Source organism: Amblyomma maculatum, chromosome 5 (genome assembly GCF_055883805.1).
Source record: "Amblyomma maculatum isolate TAMU_Amacu chromosome 5, ASM5588380v1, whole genome shotgun sequence".
NCBI classification, from domain to species: domain Eukaryota; kingdom Metazoa; phylum Arthropoda; class Arachnida; order Ixodida; family Ixodidae; genus Amblyomma; species Amblyomma maculatum.
The window spans coordinates 67,448,453-67,467,937 of record NC_139348.1 but is presented as its reverse complement, the minus strand read 5'-3'; the positions used below and the strand labels follow the sequence as shown (position 1 = coordinate 67,467,937).

Here is a 19,485-nt window from a genome sequence, read left to right as displayed (position 1 = left end):
GAATATTTGTTTATACACCTAGTATTCTGACAATGAATGGGTCACTTCCAGGTCAGCACGCAGGTACTGAAAATAATATGGCAGCTTGGAAAGCAATGGAATGGCAGTTGGTTTTAATTATCCTGAGTCTATCTAACGCCTGTGACGCGGAGGAAACCCATATTGTACAAAAGGTACGTTTGGCCTTTTATTATGGGCCTCGTGATTGGAATTTTGTACTCTTTGTGGACATGTATTTTATGTCTGCTTTTTTTGTATAACCACAAGGCAAAAATAAACTTAGTGTTTATATTTCGCCTGAAATTTTTGAATAGTTTAGAAAAACTAACATATTGACCCGTACTTATCCAAACTCCCCATGCCTCGTAGGAAGGTCGTGTACCTAAAGATGTCTGAGGCATTACTTAGCCAAGCTATAGAGTCAAACAAGAGTAGGATAACAATTGCATGCTCCTTGCACTGAAGTCTGGATACAGCGTTCTCTAATATATTCACACTTCCTTTCTGCTATTCCGTTGTCATGCCTACTGTGACATGTTAGGAGCAATTTCAGGCAAATTGCCACCGAGGAAGGCCGAGAGCATTATTAAAGCAGTTTGCTTCATTTCGTCAGACGGGTCCTACGTTTAGTTACGCATATAGGTTTGATAAAACTGTGTCGAACGCTGGCTGCAGGAGAATTATGTGGGTTGATATTAGACAAATAAAACGAAATCATTGGGTCGCCTTTCTGTATGTTAGTTGCTCTAGATAATAGAAACATAGCTAGTGCATTAATGATAGGCTTTGTTACATAACGCTTGCAATCCAATGCACTGATCGTATTTATGATTTTCTGTAAGCTTGGTCAATGAAAAGGGCAGCTCATCTGAAGAAAGTATTCATTCCACAATATAGCACTGAATGACCATCATTGTCATAAAATTTTTCACGTTCCTTATTTGGTGCCCGCAAAATATACTCTTTGGAAATTCAAAACTTGAAACATAAATTTTCGATGTGCGCTTTATTATGATACCGGAAAATGACAATTACGAGTTGTTGCCCGAAGGCGGTATAAGCAGTTATGACACGGTTTCAACAAAGAGCTCTGCTATTTTCGACCTTTTGGGGGTCTTCTAACCGTACTGACGTCGCACCATAGAAAGGAGCATTCCGTTTCACCCCAAAAGCGCCTGCTGCTCTATATCTAAGTTGTGTAAACAGGATCAGTACTACTGTGTCATAATCACTGAGCCACTCTGGAAATAATTGTAAGAATGTTTCATTAGCTAATTCTACAGCTTTCGACTGACATATTAACTGATTGTTTACTATAAATTTATTTTAAATTCTGGAGCATTTGCACCTACCTCTTTATTTCTTAATTTCTTTTAACTTTGTTGAATAGAAACTATGCTCATTTCGCGCTAAAGGGTATTTCGCAAGCTTTTGTTGGTATTTTCTACAGGCATGCAGAGGACTGTTTTTGTGTCAACGACAGATAAATTTTTCATTACCAAGACAGTTTCTATTTCAAATTTCTATAAGGCTATATACAAGCTCAAGAAAAGACATCCACAGGATGAATAAAGATTAAGACAGGCAACCAGTACAGGGTTGTAATTATTACTTAAGAACAACCATTATTTATTACATATATTATTAAGCTGTGAATGTCTGCATATTTCTGTAATGTTGAAAGCAGCAGATTCAGGTGCATATTTCAAATTTTCAGCAGATTAGGAATTCAATTGAATGGCATTTCTCAACGTGGAATATAAATACGTTTAGAAACTTACACGTTTAGCACAAGTTAAAGATTTTTGGCTTCTAAAGCAGCTACACATGCCAACTTGGGAGTTGTGTCTCAGTAATTGGTGAAAAAGCTGAAATTAACTGAGGCCAGCATATAGCCCAATGTAGAAACAATAGTCTTCAGTCCTAAGATTAAATCTAGGAAAAAAATTGAATCCACAAAGTTGAAAGATGATAACATTAGAAGAAGGAACAGAGCACATTCTGACAGATGAAAAAGGGATCATTGGTTCTTTCTGAAACTGATAACACAAAATGCGTACGGGAAGTGTGTCACTATTTTTGTGTTCTTAGTTGTCAACAAAAACCAATAATGCATTTTTAGCTGGCAAAATGCTCTCTGTCTTTTATTCTAATGTTATAATTAAATTCAGGTCGTGGTGGTAGAGTGATAAGAAGCCCGAATAATGTGCTGGAGTTTCCGGAATAGACCCTGACCGCCGGCGGCTGCGTTTTGGGCAAGGCAAAACGAAGTGGCGTCCTTGTGCTGTGCGATGTGAGTGCAAGTCAAAGATCAAGGGGGAATGATGGCTGTTCCTGGTCCTGCGGTGTGCGTGTGTGTGTGTGTGTGAAACTTAATTGATAATAGATTATGAAGGGGTATGTGTAGATGGGGTCCCTAGTCCGGGATTCCAGCAGCTGCCGCTGCTATCCGCGCGCGTCACGAGTGCCGGTTGGGCCTCTAGTCCAGAGCTTGATAGGGCAGCCTCCCACACCTCAATTGTTGGCACTGCATTTTGGTCATCTGCCGGATTGTGTGGGCCGCTCCACATTATAGAGTGCCGGCCTGCCTTCTCCCCGCAATATTTACATTTGGGGCCGCAGTACTCAGGCTGTATTGTGTTGTACCTGTCTGTAGGCGTCGCCATCTAACTTCCTACGCCTTGGAGAGCCCCTTGGCTGTGGGTGGATATTATCTGCGAGAGAGTCTGCAGTGCTGTAAGCTCTCCCCGTACGTCGCCAGAGGGCCGAGATAGGGGAATGTGGAGGATGACGGGTTATAGTTGCGGATGAGGAGAGCTCGAGCAGCGGCATGGGCGCACTCGTTCCTTTCCACGCCTTGATGTCCTGGTGTCCAGATTAGGCATTTGTCTTGTTCGGGGTGTCTATGAATTTTCAACATTCTGGCAGCCTGGGGACATATTGCCTCAAAACTGTATTTCTTGTTGTTCGGCAGCCGCCGGCATTCGGCCTTATAACTCTGATTCTGGATCGCTCATCAGTTCTGTATTCTTTGTTTGTTAATGCTCGATGTCGTGAGGCCCACCATTATCAGTTTTTCTGTCGCGCAAGATGCGCCGAGATCTGACTCGAAGATTCCGATCACACGTGTATGTTTCTACAGTGTTCCAGGTTGTGCTAGTAGCAGTTTGCGACGTTATCTAGATTGTTCTAAGCAGCCTTTAAATTGAGCGTTGACAAGTGCGATGGGCATTCTTTGTTCGACGATCGACGAGCACATTTGTTGCTATCGCCGCCGCCGAGTTTCTTAGTTCTTTTGCGGGCGCAGGTCAGCCTAATAAAGAGTTGATTTGACTACCATCACGCCTGTGTCTTTTTTTGGTGCGTACGGCCTTGTCATCACTATGTGACAATATTCATCCTCTAATGTAGTTGCGGTAGGCAGCCATAGAATAAGTGATTGTATAATCGCAGGTGGCGTGCGGGGCGGCTAAAGCAATGGCCACCTCCTCCGCCATTTCTATATTGTCATCGCAGAGGGTGAGCGCATCAACCAGTTGTTACTGCGTCTACGCAGTGAGATTCAGTGTCCGTCCCGTACTTTTCCTGGATCTATTTGGCACGTGCCTTCTGAAGACCTTTGATGGAACAGAGGATGCATATTGGGGGTTAGGGGATTGGATATGATGGGGAGTGACCACCAGGGCGGTATAGCCTGTTTTTGTACTTGACCTTGCGGACTAGTCAGGTTAAGGTCTATAAGAATGGTCTGGCCCATGTGGGTTGCTGCTAGTTGATTAATCTGGGTGGCTCGTTAGGCGGAAATGAGTTGTTCGGCTGTATTATGCACCCCTAATTGGAAAAGGTGCTCCGTGGAAGTGCTTTGGGGTAGACCCAGCGCCTTTTTAACTGCGTTCCGTATATTGACTTTATTTTTATTACAGTCTCCTGTTTTGAGGTGCAAATACAGTGTCAAACACACAATTCCGTTAATTACGAATGCTTGAGCCAGGCACAGGGTGTCTTGCTCGAGCGTGCCATCGTTGTTGGTAGGGACCCTGGCTATCATACGCGCCACCTGCAGACTGGTGTTTAAGAGCCGAGTGAGGGCGTACCCATTACTGCCCTTGTCGTTGACGTAAATTCCTAGAAGTCTGATGGTCTCTTTTTGTAGCATTGTGTCTCCATTAAGGTTGACTTAGACAGTGGGTCTACGTTGACAGGAGCTGTGTATACCAGCAACTCCAACTTTTCGGAGGAGAAAGTAAGCCCGGAGTTAGCGGCGTAGGCATACACGATGGTTACGGCCTCTTGAAGGCGGTCCACGATTTCCGCGTTAGGATAGGCCGTGGTTCAAATAGTGATGGGATCCACGTAGAAGGCGTACCGCAGTTGCGATCCTGATTAAGCTGGGCTGGGAGTTTATTGAAGCATTATTGAAAAGTAAGTGTAATAAAATAGCACCCTGTGGCGTGCCGCGTGTGCCTAGCTGTATTGGGCTGGGTTGTGCCAGACCGAGGTCGGCATAGACAATACGACCGTGAAGGAAATATTTTACATATGCATAGGATCTTGCACTGCAATTGATGTAGCGCATATTTTCCAAATAAAGTGGTGCTTTACTTTAAAAAACGTCCCCTTCAGATCGAGAGTGAGAATTGTCCTGATGAAAGGATTGTTAGGGGGGTTATGACTTCTTCCTTAAGCTGGAGGAGTATATCTTGGGCGGATAAACCGGACCGGAATCCGAACATGGTGTGTGTGTATGTACAAGTTTTGTACATACACACAAGTCTTTTTCTTCAAGGTATCGGGTGAGCTTGATGTTTATACCGCCTTCTCCATGACTTTCCCTACGTCGGAGGTGAGAGAGATGGGCCGTAGATTGTTAATAATTATGGGTTTTTCCAGTTTGGGGATAAAGTTCACTTATGCAGTCCTTCACGCATCTGGCAGCCGGCCCGTGCGCCCACAGTTGTTAATGGAATTGATTTTCTGCGTGAGGGCTGCGTCATGGAGATTGGAGAGAAGTCCCACAGTGGTCTTCTCTTGACCAGGAGCTGTGCCTCTGCTCATGGCTATGATAACGGCATGTATTTCTTTTTACGGTGAATTCCGCTTCTAGTTCCTCGTTTGGCTGACCATTTATGGAGGGAGGGGGTCCGTGTCGACTGTGGTGCAGAAGTACTCCTGTTTGATGGTTTGTATGAGATCGCTGTTGGAGCCGCGGTAACAGTGGAGAGCCCTAGCAAGATTCTTGCGTTGCTCAACTTTGGAGCTATTGGGATTAGTGATGCATCTGAGTAAGCTCCACGTTTGTTTCTAGCAAAGGTTAGTACTCAAAGGAATCACATCTTTTCGCCCAATTTAATTGAGCAAGGTTCCATGCATAGTCTTCCGCAGCTTGCGTTAGAGCTGAGAAGCGGCGTTTGAGCATTCTCTTGTGGCGCTGGTGGCGCCAACGTTTGACCAGGCATCTGCGGGTGTCCCACAGGCGCAGAAAATGGGAGCGAATAGCAGGGCCGTCTAAAGATGTTTTCAGGGTTCGAGTGTACTTAGTGAACACGTGCCTAACGTCCGATGCCCAGGAAACGTAATCAGTGATATCGGGTGATAAAGGCCGGCTTTCTCTTTTCTAAACGCGGTCCAATCGATGATTTTGGCAGTACCGCGCATGTGTCGATGCGTTTTGCTTGCAAGATGGATGATCAGTATGAAACTGTCCCTACCGAAAGTTTCCAGTGTTTTTTCCCATAGGCAAGCTTTACCGCCATATGTTAGTGTGAGATCAGGGCTAGTGTCACGCGTGCCACTGTTGGCAAGTGGAGGTGGTTGTGACGGGTCGTTCAGCAAGGTAAGCATGAGGTTTGACATCGTTTCTGCTAGGATGAGGCCTTTCTCGTTTGCTTTCGGGTGGCCTCAGGATTGGTGACGCGCATTGAAGTCGACCGAAATAAGGACCTGAGTGCGTTTGGCGACGATGAGCGCCTTTGTGAACACCCTGGTGCAAGAGAAGGTAATTTTGATGGTTTTACTGTAAATGTTGAGAATGTAAGTGTCCGTACCATTGCAGTGTCTAGGTAGGATTTGTATAATGTCGTACACAACATCATATTCCTCTTCTAGCTTTAAAGCAAGTGCAGTATATTCCTTGTGAACCATAATGCAGGTTCTTACGTGCATTGATATGTGGAGTAATTAATGAGTGCTGCGGAGTTGTTAACCTTCTGTAATGCGATGACATCTTGTTGGTTTGCTAGAGCATCAATCTATTGTTCGAGTGAGGCTCTTTTACGGCGGAAGCTGCGGCAGTTCCACTGCAGAACGCTTAAGTTGTGGGTGGTTGCCGTCCGGGCGGTAGGCATGGTAAAGGTGAGGAAGATTCCTCGGAAATGAAGAGCATAGGTTCGAGGGCGGGTTCGGGCCATGAGGCCAACTCTTCCTCCGCGAACGCGTGCCAGCGACGGAAGCCTGTCAATGGTGGGGAGGCAGACCGCATGATTTCCGCTACCTGTTGTTGTAAGCGCGCTGTCTTAGCATCGTGAACTCGTTGGTTTTGAAACATACGTTCTAGTAAGAGCATAAGTTCATCCCTCATTTGTGGCACGAATTGTTGCATAGTCTCCTGAATCATGTACCGCATACTGTGAAGAAGGTCTGTCCTTAGGTTATCTATAGCCTGGGTTACCCACGTTTTAAGTTCGGCATGCTGCTTAGACTCACGTGCGGCTTCAGATCTGATGGTAGGGGAGTCGAGGGAAAGAGGAGAGGAGCTCGTCTCATTGGAGGGTAGGGGGTTGGTTTCGGCCGATGATGTGTTATTTTGGGGTTGAGATAGAAGCTGTTTTAACCGCCGGTTTTCGACTTCAAGCGTGTTGAGCTTATCTTGCATTTTGGTTTGTGCAAAGAACTGAGGGGAAGTAACGGCTACCTTAGCCAGGCTTAACTTTTGGATGGAGCCGTCTCGCTTGTCTTCTGTTTGACTGCCACTGTGCCGTCTGGGTGACAAGCTGGAATGCTGGGAGTTTGCAGAGGCTCTGCTGGACGACCGCAGGCGCTGATGTTTATGTGGCTCGTGGTGCTGCAGGCGTTGTCTCTCCCTGGGTGAGCGGGTGCTGGTTTGATCAGTGCCAGATCGCTGACCTCTGGGGATTGGCGTCCGATATTTAGGTTGGATCTGTTTGAGTTGGTGAGGTGATCGCCTCCTCAGATAAAATAGGTGACAATGCACTCATATCCGAATTATGGGTTCTGAACACCACACATGGGGCAGCAGGATGCATGCGGATGAGGACTGAATTTCTGGCGATGACCTACTTGGCCACATTCAGGGCATTTCGGTGTGGTGATTATATAACGAGACCAGGGTCGCTACCTGGTAGAAAAAGATGTTTCGTGGTAATTTGTGTCCGTAAATTGTTAGGGATACCATGACTGTTTTCCCATGGTGGCGAACGCCGATGACCGCAGCTTGTCGAGAGCAAATGGTTTGCATGATTTCGTCTTCCTTGGTTTCCACGTCGACAGGAATGACTCCTCTGCAAGTCGCATCTTGAGACTTCAGGTATGCAGTCACTACGTATAGGTCATCATCTAATCTAATGTGCTTGATGTTCAGGAGCTTGCGGACAGCTTCCTCGTTGCGTGCTCCTATGACGATGCTATTCTGGTTCCATTCGGGCCGGATGCTCAGTAAGCGTGCCTGTTACTGAATTCTAGTAGCTTCATGAAGCACGAGGCTGATTTTTCCGCTGTTCTTGAATTGGCTTAGATCGAGGGTATCCTTCGGTTTTATAATGACGACCGCTACCTGCTTGCTGATCTCTGCCTGTATTACGGGCCGCCGGCGGGGCGGCCGTGTCCGCGATGAACTGTCTGTCGTGGCAGGGCCGGACGCTCCTTGACCTTCGGTGCTGCGGCGTGGCGCTGGCTGGAACGCACTTCGATACCTCTCTCTTTCTGCCTTTCGAGTAGTGTCTCCGTGTAGGCGTTCAAGTTTGGAGAATCGCTCACCTGAATTGTGGAAGTTTGCATTGCGTTGTGGTCTTATCCCGTGACGGTAGTTATCTTAGTGTAGGTGGTAGCAGATGCCTGGATCTGGGGCCGGAGCCCGCGCTGAGGCAGTCAGGCCTAGCTGCGGGCCGCTGCTATTGAGATTCGGGAATCCACTTGGGTCCATCACGTTTTCTACCTTTCGAGTAGCGCCTTCATGTAGGCGTTAAATTTTGGAGTATTGCTCACCTGGATTTTGGAACTTTGCATGGGATCGGGGTCGTATCCAGTGATGGTAGTCATCTCGGTGTAGGGCGTAGCAGACGCCTGGATCGAGGACCGAAGCCAACGCTGAGGCGGTTAGGCCTAGAGGCGACTGGTGGGTCGGCGCCGCTTGCGGCGGGAGCTGGCCTGCCACTGAGTTTTTGTTTGTGATAGGCCGTCATTATAGCCGCTACCGCTTAGGTGGTGGACGATGGCTGTTGCGGCACGCGCTTTTCGCTCCGGGGAGGCGCTACGACCAAGCGAACGATGCAAAAGAGCATCTGCTTCGCCAACGTTTGGCAGGAAGCACATAAATATTGCTGTGACTACCGAATGAATGTACTCATCACATTGGTAAACGCCTCCGGCGTCTGAAAACATCATTCTTAACCAGGTGGGGTCAAGTTTCGCTGAATATGTGCGTCACCTTGTTTGCCAAGTGAACGCGTTGCGGTGCCTCAGGGCTCCGGTTCCCCGGACGCTCGCGACGCAGCACGCTCGACGCTTCTCTGGACAACATGGCCACGAAAATGCTTTACGGATACGACCCTACCACTCTACCGTGGGCAAACATCCCTAAAAGTCGGCTTGCAGCCGCAGCGAAGCCACTTTCACCTTCGCAAGAGGCTGCGTTCCAAGTTATGCAGAGATGCAGTCGCCAACAAAGCAAGGGTGCGGATCGAACTACAGGCTGCACACATAATTCGACGAAAGGGGAGAAACGCACTCTCTCCACCACGACTCCTAAGAAGAAACAGAAGACGCCGGCATCTTCGTGGGTTCTCAGATCTACTGTGCGCATGCAACCCGGGGACTATTTGGTAGTGCTCAAGCCTACAACGACGGTCTCTCTGAAGACCGAAATCCAAGTGGATGAGTTGGGCGCTGCCCTCACGAATTACGCTTAACCAACTCAACTCAACGCGTTGAGCTGAGTTGCTTCGCTTCTTTACCATGCAGGCTATGCTGGCGCTCGCCATATCAACTTCGCCGGCTGCAGGTACTGACTCGACGTTTTTCCCTGGTCCGGTGGTTGAAATATCCGGGCTTCGGTTCACAGGCAACTTCAGCGTTCCATCCAGCCAGGCTTTCCTGCTCATCGAATCCCTCGTCCACACCCGTCCAGCGACATCGACGATGGCATCACCACCCACACCGGATTTAAAGCGACAACACGCTGGCTTTCCCTTCAGTGGGCACGGGAACAGTGACATCGGCATGCCTCCAATGCTTCGCTTCTTTACCGTGCAGGTTGGTACGCACTATCCTTTGCACGCTAGGAAATGCGACAATCGCTGTTTACGTCTGTTCCCGTGTCCACGGGTGTGCTTTCATGTTGCTTGTGAATGCATTTCAATGATCTTTCTGCTTTGGCGCTCTGGCGACATCGAATCTAACCCGGGTTCGATGACTCGCTCCGAGACCTCCCTTGACATAGGTAACCTGTCAGACAATCCGTCCTTACAAATGAAAGTTATGTTTAAACTGCTTAACGATGTACATTCTCGCACGTTGCAAAGCTCAAAAGATCAGGCTGAATTAGCCTCTGATATTACAGACATTGAGAGTAATTGGAAGAACATTGAATAAAAGTTAGCTGGAATGCACAAGAGGCTTGATGAACTCACGAAACAGACAGAGAAATTCCACGACATGGATCGGGAGCTTTATTCTTTAAAGAAATCTGTAGACGACCAATGTACTCGAAATGCTTTTGCTGCAGTCTTGCCTTGATGAAGCCGAAGATTGATCGCGACGTGAAAATCTAGTATTCGGGGGTATACCCGATGAGGAAGAGACTTGGGCAGATACTGAATCTAAACTCCTGGAAGCCTTGAGTAAGAATTTCAAAGTACGCCCCTCTAGTCCAATTCAGCGTGCACATCGCCTGGGTGTTTTTTTCAGACGGCAAGTGCCGAAAAATCACAGCTAAAGTTTCTGACACTAAAATGAAAGACAAGATATTAACCCTTCGTAACCAATTTAAAACGAATAACATAACTATCAATGAAGACTTCTCACCGGCTACGCGCCATGCTGGCAAAAAACTTTTTGATTTCGGAAATTATTATGCTGGCCCTCGCTCTTTTAAGATACGCCATAACAAGCTTCACATCAATAAAAAATTCTCCATGTATAACCCTACCACGGATACTGTTGAAGAAATCACGAAGAATCGTGAAGAAAATGAAGAAATCGTGGCACGTGGCGAATCGTCTGGATCGGATTCTGTGGCTCGATCTTCCGCTTCACCGTACGGAATCGCGAGGGGAAGTGGACAGTCGATATCTGTTCTTTATACTAACGTCCGCAGCCTACTTAACAAGCATACTTCTTTATCCTCTGACATAGACACATGCTCAGCTGACATCATAGCGCTAACGGAAACCTGGCTCCCAACGCATGTTTCAGATTCCGAAATTTTTCACAACGCTCATCGCTACTCGGCATATCGTTGCGATAGAACAGCCAAACGTGGCGGCGGTGCTTTACTTGCGATTTTTAAAGATATTCCATCTTCGTGTATACCAGTCTCCAGCGAATTAGAACTAATTTTTGCGTCAATAGTGATAGGCCATCTTCAATTGATTATTGGCATCTGTTACCGTTCTCCCACTTATTCGTCTACATTCACTAACGACCTTCACGATGCTCTAAATCTTGTTCGCGTACGATTTTCTTCATCACCACTTTTTCTACTTGGGGACTTTAATTTTCCAGCTATCTTATGGACTGCTCAGCCGCGTTCTTCATCTTCTCCCTCGTATCAAGCTAAACAATTCTTACAACTATGCACCATATTTTCACTAACTCAGTAACAAAAGCCACTAGGACGCTAAATAACACTGCGAACATTCTTGATCTGTCGAGGAAAACTGGATATCATTCAAAACGAAGGTTTACGAACTAACTGATAAGTATATCCCTAAGCGCATCGTCACCTCTAATCCACAACCACCTTGGCACAACTCTTACATCAGACGACTATCTATCAAAAAGAAATGTTTATACCGCCGCGCGAAGCTTTCACCATCTAACACGCGATGGGCGAAGTACAAGTCTGCTTCCGACGCTTACGTCAACGCGATTAAACTAACAAAAATAACTTCTTGTCTACCACATACCAACTATTTTGAAAACGTGCGTTACGAAATTCTGGCGCGTTATACACCCGGCGAATGACCCAATAATTAGACTACAAGATGCCTCCGGTAAACTTATCCCCAGTAATCTTTGTGCTTCCGCGCTGAATGACACATTCGTTGAAAGCTTTTCCTCCCCTTCAAGCGTTAATCTGCCTTACATACAGCATTACAGGTTCCCGACAATGCCACCTTTAACAATCGATCCACCTGGCGTAGCCAAATTAATTCTCTTTAAAAAATGATTCTTCACCTGGTTTTGATGCGATTAGCGCTAAGTTCCGAAAACATACTTGTGCTTATTGTTCAGTTATACTAACCAAATTTTTTCAGCAGTCCCCAGTCGGAAAAAAATACAGTAAATTTTCTGATGTTACGACAGAATGTCTGTGCGGTTTTTGACGGGAAACCAGTTGTGACAACAGAACATTCTGTCGTAACATCAGAAATTCCTGTAGTTACAATAGAAAAGTGCTACAGAACTACAGACAACAGAAATGTACTGCAGAAAAACTACAGAACTACAGAAAAAGTACTACAAAAAAGTACTACAGAACTACAGAAAAATCTGATGGTTACGACAGAACTACAGGGTATTTTGTCGTTTTTTTGACACAGTTCTGTAGTTTGTTTCGACTGGGTCACTCGACACAGCAAGCCTTCCTAACGACTGGAAAATTTGGAAGGTGGTTCCAATCCACAAGTCCGGTGGTAAGCACTCCCCTCAAAACTTTTGTCCCATTTCGCTCATAAGCACATGCTGCAAATTACTAGAACATATCATTTTCAAGCATGTCGTTACCTTTCTCGATGAGAATTCATTTTTCACACCTGCGCAACATGGTTTTCGTCAAGCATACTCATGGGAAACTCAATTACTAGCCTTTACTGATAAGCTATACCGCATACTTGACAACTCATCGTTTGCTGACTGCATTTTTTGGATTTTTCCAAAGCTTTTGATAAGGTATGTCATAAATTGGTGCTACATAAATTGAGCCATCTTAATCTCAATCCGAACGTCTTCGGCTGGATTAAATCTTTCCTTCTTAACCATTGGCAATTTGTACATGCAACTGACACTAATTCATTGATTACTAACGTGCTATCTGGTGTTCCACAGGGATCGGTCCTTGGACACCATAATGACCTTCCTTCTGCCATATCCTCTAACATTCACCTTTTTGCTGATGATTATGTAATATTTCGGGAAATAAATAACGTTAACGATACTGACACTCTCCAGTCAGACCTCAATTTGGTGTCAGACTGGTGCAATGCATGGAATATGGAATTAAACATTAATAAATGTAAAGCTTTGCGTTTTTCCCGTGCATCTAACGCTCTTCCTTCATATTATCCTAATGACATTCCTCTTGACTGGGTAAAGACATACAAGTACATAGGTATTCATATCACTCAAAATCTAACATGGTCTATTCATATTGACTACGTTATTAATAACGCTAACCGCATGTTAGGACACTTACGTCGGAATTTCTCTGCCACTCCCTCACCTCTTAAGCTTTTACTGTATAAAACGCTTATAGGTCCTAAACTTGAATCAGTCAGTTCAGGCGTTCAGTCGTGTCCGACTCTTCGTGACCCTATGGACCATGTCACGCCACGCTTTCCGGTCTCTCACTATCTTCATAACATCACATAGCTTCATCTGCAATGCCTCGAGAATGCCATCTAACCATCGCGTTCGCTGCCTACCCCTTCTCCGGCGACGCTCAACCTTTCCCAACATCAAATCTTTCTCCAGCGACTCCTCTCTTCTCATCAGATGACCAAAGTAGCTGAGCTTTAACTTTAGAATTTGACCCTCCAATGAGCAGTCAGGGTTTATGGTCGACAATATCGACTGATTTGATCTTCTGGCAGTCCAAGGAACTCTTAAGAGTTTTCGCCAGCACCACAATTCAAACGCGTCAATTCTTCGGCGATCAGCCTTTTTCACAGTCCAACTCTCGCATCCATACATCACAACTGGAAAGACCATAGCACGGGTTATACGGATCTTGGTTGGCAGACTAATGTCTCTGCTCTTTACTTGGCGGTCAAGGCTAACCATTGCTCTCTTTCCCAAAAGCAGGCGTCTCCTAATTTCATGGCTTAAACTTGAATAGGCAGCATCAATATGGGACCCTACACATGAAAACCTCATATATTCCTTGCAACTAGTCCAAAATAATTCCGTCCGCTTCATTCCTTCAAATTACAATCGTACGGCAAGCATCATAGCCATGAAATCTAACGTTTCACTCCCACCGTTACAATCTCGCCGTAAGATTGGTAGCCTAACGCTATTTCACAAGCTAGATCATCACGCTGCGCTTCACGACTGTTTCATATCACCCCTAGAATACATTTAACATCGCATCAATCACCGCCACAAGGTTGGCATCCGAACATGCCACACCAAATCTTCTTTTCAGTCATATCTTCCCCGCACATCTGTGCAATGGAACCGCCTTCCCGCCGATACTGCAGCCATTTCAGATCAGAAAACCTTTCACGACGCAATAGCTAACAATGGTTATTCTGAAGGAATTTGATCATTTGTTATATCTGTTTCCACTGTATTGTGTACATTGATTTTATGTTATTTACGCATTGTGAATGTTGTTTGTTTTATTCTGGAGGAATTTTATTTTGTACTACTTGTTTTCACTGTATTATATTCATTGTTCTGTATCCTAATTAACCCACTCCCCTCTGTAATACCTTTGCGCTCTTAGGGTACAATAAATAAATAAATAAACTATCAGCCCTAGTTGGGAACAGAACTTAGGGGTGTCGGCAGGCAAGACGAAAAGGGGGTGCGACGCTTGCTCACAGACATTCAACTTTCTCTTGGTCACATACTCATTCCGATGCATGGACATGGAAAACTGACTGGTGATGTGTGCCGCGGGGGTATCACGGTGCACAATCGGTGAACTAGTACATCACTTCAACCCAAAATCCAGTGGCGTGGTGAGGAACTCGTAGCCATCCGAAAGCTTTGAACCACCTACGTAGCCGTACTCATGTTTGAGCGCTCCACTGTCCCTCAGTTCGTGCAATACAACTGCACACTTGCTCCAGTTCGTCAGTGCAAACTTACAATCCCAGCCTGCTACCGGTGGGGTGAAATGGGCCATCGAGCCGACATCTGTCCGGCTACAATAAACGTGCGCTTCGGCCTATGCGGCCAAAATGTTGGCGCCATTGAAGAGGGCATGGCACCACATGACTGTAAGCCAATGCGACTCGTCTGCAGGGGTAGTCATCTCACCAGCTCCCGTCAATGTAAAGAAAAATTCCGGAAAGTTCAATCACCCGGCGCTCCCGCTAAGAGGACTAAATGGCCCCCACTAGCAAAACGCCTATACCCAAAGCTGAACATGCCATCCGGAGATGTCAATAATGACGCGCTATTGGGGGATCGTGCAAACATATCCAAGCAAGACAACGACAAGGGGCGTCAGCAGTTGGCGTCATCACAACAAAAGGAAGCAGTGCCATTCAGCGGCGGCACCGGGAACCCAGCATCCGGACCACATCAGAAAAAAGATGTCGTCGATCGCGTACTCACGCGGGAGCCAAGACAACCACAGGTGGGAAGTTGGGCAAATAAAGTAGCCTCCCAGTCCTCTCTTTCCTCTCTCCCTTCATCCACCTCCACCAACTCCTCTTCTCCCCTCTAAGATAAACTTAGACATGAGCTTGCTCTTCTCCGGGTACAGAATGAAAAGCTCGAAGCTAAAAAGATGGCAAAAAAAAGTCGTCGTACTGATGAAATTGGAATGAAAACTCTATCTGAAACTCTATATGAAAACGCACACAGAGAGTAAAAGACCAAGTTAAGGAGTCCAATTTAAGGAGCATAGCGAAAATTAAGTGAAACATCACACAGTTAGCCAAGACCTTGGCCACTCAAAACGCCTCCTCTAGGGTCTCCTAGAGGCAGGATGACGATAACATAACTAAACGGGACCCCTCTCCCCAAACAGAGGCGAGCTCATGCCCTGGCCTGAGTAGCTGCTATCGAAAACATTGCTTCTCAGCTTCCTCGAAATCATAAACGCTGCCGTTGCCGCCCAGATTGAAAGCATAGCTGCCCGCATCACGCATTCGGTAACAAGCTTAACCCTGAAATGGATGCTCGAACAACCACGTCTCTCTAAACGCGCAGGACCCCGAAAGCATCCAGCGCGTCCCGCAAAATTTTCTCGTCGAATTGACAATTCGGATAACCAGGAACGCACCTCCGCGAGGCATCGGGCGCCAGTCGGTCGAACCTTTTTAACACAGGGGCATCCTTCACCTTCTAAAGCTCTGATCATGACCCCCAATCCTAGATCGCAAGCATCCACACAAACACATCCCTTCATACTAACCCAGCGGAATTGCAGAGGTTTCAAGGACCGGCAGAAGCAAGCACACCTTCGCCTTTACCTTGAACATTTTGAGTTCCTCGTGGCCCTTGACGCCAATCAGGAGCCAGGAGCCAGCGCCGAGCTCCCTATCAGACTTTTCAGAGGGACACAAATACCTGCATTCTAGTCCACAAAGACTACACAGCACAAGAGGTCACATTTCCATCAATCCCCGAATTCTCCTATGCCATGGTCACAGTCTTACCTTTACGAAGCAAAGATCCCCCGATTCATGTACTTATTATATACTGTCCTCAAAACTTAAAGATGTAACAATTTGAAATCTCTTTACAGAAGCAATGCACGTCGTTGGACACGATCCCATACTCATTGTAGGAGATTTAAATGCTCCGTGTCGGAAATGGTGCTACCTAATGGAGGAACTCTGAGGAAGAAAATTGATAGAACTGATTTGAGCCTCGGTCTTACTATCCACACTGATCCGGCCAACTCCACATGTATGCGCAACTCAGTAACCAGAGATACATGCCCTGATTTGACTCTTACTCGTAATATTCTGCAAGCCGACTGGCTTAACACGCAAGGCACCCTTGGCAGTGACCTCTGTAATAATAATGCCACTATGTACACACGGCCCCTTAAACGCCCCAAGCGACGAGAGCGTATTTCCTATAGGACGAAGTCCCGCGCGACGCTGCCTTCTGTCGACAATGTCCGCTTGTAATATCACGAGTGGGTGACCTCTATAATGACAACTCTCCGCACTAACGAACAACGCATCCAACACACCCACTCCTCCCCAGAAGTAGGCAACCATCTTCGCCATTTTTGGGAGGCCCACCGTAGTCTTACTAAACGATGGAAAAAGCAGAAACAGAACAAGAAGCTCATACACCACATCGTTGAACTCACCCAAAAGGCTGCCTACTTTGCCGATCAGTTAGCCGACACTAACTGGGTGGATCGATGTAACACTACTGCGCACCAAATATCTGGTCGTAATACGTGGCGTTTGTTTCGTGCACTTAGAGACCCCTCTCAAACACGTGCAGAAACTATGCGGCATGTCCATCGTCTCATTTATAACTTTCTCTGTACTACAACACAGTTCGCCCGTACACTGAGTGACAGATATCTGTACCACAGTAGATCTCATATTTCCCAATGCTCATACGCAGGCTGACAAATCTGGAGCTGGAAGCTCTGTTCCAGCTGTATTATTTGAAGGAGGCCTTAGCCAAAATAAAGCGCGGTACTGCACCGGGCCGTTACGGGAGGTTGCCGTCAAACCTCTCGCGAACCTTCCGGATGTAGTGTACCACACTCTCCTTGAATTTACAAACAAATTCTGCCTGGGAGAGATTCCTCTGCCCCAGGATAGGAAGACAGCACTAGTGAAATCTATTACCAAGACAGGCAAGCCAATTGATGTGGAAAGCGTGTGCCCTATCTCCCTCACATTTTATATCGGCAAATTGATGGAGACTATGGTGCGAGATAGGTTGTCCACTTACCTCGAAACACATCACACTTTTGCTGACACTATATTTGGTTTTCCAGTATAGAAATCCGCACAAGATATCCTTCTACAAATTCATCATGACTTATTAGAACCTAACGAAATCCCTCTCAATCACAAGGTAGTCCTGGCCTTAGATTTGAAAGGAGCCTTTGATAACGGTAAACATGAAGTGATACTCAATCATCTCCAAGATAGCAACCTTGGTCAGAATATGTATTGTAATACATGGCAATTTCTCACTGGTCGGCAGGCCTTTATTCAAATTCAAAACACGGAACATGGACCCTGTACTTTCGGATGCCGGGGTACATCAGAGGGCGCAGTGTTGTCTCTTCTCCTGATCAACCTTGAAATGGAAGACCTTCTCGCAAAATTAAGCTCCATGCCTGGCAGCCAATATGCCATATTTGCGGATTATACCTATATCTGGGCAACGGAAGGTAATCTTGGACACATAGAAATATGCTTACAACAGGCAGTGCTGGTTGTGGACGCTTACGCTGCGTACTATGGTCTGCAATCTGTCCCTATCCGTCCCTCCCCTCGGGACGACACATCTTTTACCTTACACTCCCTTCGGGTCTGATTAGAGAGGCCAAAGAGGTCCCCATCCTTGGTCCCTTTATTCACCAACAATGCAGACTGGACACAACACAAACTAAACTTCGCATGTATGGCGACCAGGTGGGCCATATGGTCCGCCGGGTCTTCAATAAGCATAGGGGGTTACGAAGTTAAAGATGCCTTGCGGTTGCAGATGCATTCGTTACGAGTAGAATTCTCTACTGAACTCCATACCTTCATATGCACAATCATGATGAGAACAAACTCGAGGTCATAGATCGCAAAGTTATGAAACGGGCTCTTTATTGCCACATCCAACCAGCGTTTGTTGGACCTTGGGTTGGTCGGCACCTATCGGGAACTCCGAGAGGCCCATCTTACCAGCCATTACACGCGTCTATCACAAACGCCTTTCGGTCGACGCATACTCGACCGACTACACATCAAATGCACCGCCACCTTTGAGGAAGAATTGCGAGCGCCGGAACCCTGGAGACACGCCTTCAGGGTCAGACTCATTTCCCGCAACGTCTCACTCTAATCACAATGGCCCTCACCATACGCGCGCGGAAGCAAAGGATCAGCATTATGGTAGACAACATGTATACTACGTGGACATTGCCGGTCCCTACCGTGAGAAGTGGTTCATTGCGGCAGTGGTCCACAACACCAACACAGTGGCAGGACTCACGTTCCAGGCGCACAACAAAACATAGGCTCTAGGAAGTCGCGATTGCGCTCACCCTCTCCCTCCCACAAGTAAAAGACATCATTACCGACTCCAAGGGGGGCAGTCCGAATTATGAGCTGAGTTGGGTGCCTCAAGCCAAGCGCATCTTACAAAATATCTGTCGATGCGGCGACCCTAAAAATTGTAATCTCATCTGGGTTCCCGGCCATCAGAGAATCCTGGGCAATGCGTTAACCAATCAGGCGGCCCGTGCGCTCTGTTGCCGGGTGCTCAAACTGAGGCCAACTAATGTCTTGTTACATTCAAAAACATTACTACAGATTACAAGGACAGCCAGCGCCGCTGTCCAGAACCTTGTAAATGCCTCCGGAGAGCGGAAGAAAGGCTCCACAAAGTTTTTACAAACACTATGCTGTGCCCGGCAGTCTTGAAGCACTTCAATACAGACTTTGATTGGGGCTGCAGCCTGTGTGGAGCGACGTTTTTGGACGTTCTTCACATAGTTTGGGCTTTTCCATCCAAGCCCCACCGTTCCCAATCCTTCATTACCCACCCTTCTAGGGAGGTCAGGGAGGCGGCGCTGTTCAACTGCGATGACCTAGTCCCAGCGGACCGTGGTCGCCAGGGCGCGAGCGGCGCTAGATGCCATTAGGGTACCGGAATAGGAGCTCCACCTAGATTTGAGAGGGCCTAGGCCAATAGGGCCTCGGTCCAACAAACATCTCCTTGTACAAAGAGTAAATAAATGTTTGTCACTACCACCACCATTCCCTCCATCTTTTATTTTCTTCACCCATTTCTCCTGGTTCATTATATCGTACTTGACTCGAGGATTAGGCAGGTTATATGTAGCATTGGCAGCGCACTGCATGGCGAGTTGCTTTAGACTGAGTGCACATCAACTCTGGCCCAGACAACCACGCACAAGTATTCCCCAAAAAT

General features: G+C 46.6%; 1 pseudogene; it reads left to right on the top strand.

The window, feature by feature from the left end:
* The first annotated feature begins 9,591 nt into the window (after positions 1–9,591).
* Positions 9,592–10,603, top strand: LOC146188450 (uncharacterized; annotated as a pseudogene).
* Positions 10,604–19,485: the final 8,882 nt, after the last annotated feature.